This window comes from Hemiscyllium ocellatum, assembly GCF_020745735.1.
Source record: "Hemiscyllium ocellatum isolate sHemOce1 chromosome Y unlocalized genomic scaffold, sHemOce1.pat.X.cur. SUPER_Y_unloc_1, whole genome shotgun sequence".
Lineage (NCBI taxonomy): Eukaryota > Metazoa > Chordata > Chondrichthyes > Orectolobiformes > Hemiscylliidae > Hemiscyllium > Hemiscyllium ocellatum.
This window is the reverse complement of record NW_026867600.1, coordinates 229,241-230,673: the sequence shown is the minus strand read 5'-3', so window position 1 is coordinate 230,673 and position 1,433 is coordinate 229,241.

The following is a 1,433-nucleotide window of genomic DNA, read 5'->3' as shown; positions in this document are numbered from 1 at the left end:
CGCGGAACCGACCCTCATCTCTCCCGCCCGGACGCAAGGGAACGCGGGAGAGATCACCACCGGAGCCAGGGGAGAACGGTTCTTCGACGACGTCTCCCGACCGCGGAGTCCGGAACGAGAGGGGCGACCTTAGGGTTTCGGGCGAAGGGGGTGGCTACTTCTGAAGGTGCTGCGTCGCGTCTCGTAAACGGTGTGCCCATCTGTGTCGCGCCGGGGGGGGGGGGGGGGGGGGGGGGGGGTGGTGGTGTTGGAGCTCAGCCGAGCATTCCTAATGAGCCCAGCTGCCAGGGGAAGGGAGGGAGGAGGGGAGTGACTCGCTGCAGGATTCCCAGCCTCTGACCTGCTCCTGGAGCCACAGGATTGATATGGGGCTGGGTCCCAGTTCAGTTTCTGCTCAATGGGAACCCCCAGGATGTTGATAGTGGGGGGAGGGGGGTAACGCCATTGAACGTCGAGGGGGTGTGAAGGAGAGTCTCCCCATCTCTAACATGGCAATGTCGGAATTCACGCCCTAATCTAAAAATCCATCTTATCCCCCTCCCTCCCTGTGTGTCACCCCCTACACCCTCTGTGTCACCCCCTCCCTGCCACCCTCGGTGTGTCACCCCCACCCCCTATCTGTGTGCGCGCGCGTCACCCCCACCCCCTATCTGTGCGCGCGCGCGCGTCACCCCCACCCCCTATCTGTGCGCGCGCGCGTCACCCCCATCCCCTATCTGTGCGCGCGCGCGTCACCCCCATCCCCTATCTGTGCGCGCGCGCGCGTCACCCCCATCCCCTATCTGTGCGCGCGCGCGTCACCCCCCTCCCTGTGTGTGCGGGCGCGCGTCACCCCCCTCCCTGTGTGTGTGCGGGCGCGCGTCACCCCCCTCCCTGTGTGTGTGCGCGTGTGTGAGAGACCCCGTGTGTGTCACCCCCTCCCTGTGTGCGTGTGTCCCCCTCCGTGTGTGTGCCCGTGCGTGTCACCCCCTCCCTGTGTGTGCGCGCGCGTCACCCCCTCCCTGTGTGCGTGTGTGACCCCCTCCCTGTGTGCGTGTGTGTCACCCCCTCCCTGTGTGCGTGTCCCCCTCCGTGTGTGTGTGTCCGTGCGTGTCACCCCCTCCGTGTGTGCGTGCGCGCGCGCGCGTCACCCCCTCCGTGTGTGCGTGTGTGACCCCCTCCCTGTGTGCGTGTGTCACCCCCTCCCTGTGTGCGTGTCCCCCTCCGTGTGTGTGTCCGTGCGTGTCACCCCCTCCGTGTGTGCGTGTGCGCGCGCGTCACCCCCTCCGTGTGTGCGTGTGTGTCACCCCCTCCCTGTGTGCGTGTCCCCCTCCGTGTGTGTGTGTCCGTGCGTGTCACCCCCTCCCTGTGTGCGTGCGCGCGCGCGCCACCCCCTCCGTACGCACACGCGTGTGTCACCCCCTCCGTGTGTGTGAGTGAGTAAGTGAGTGAGT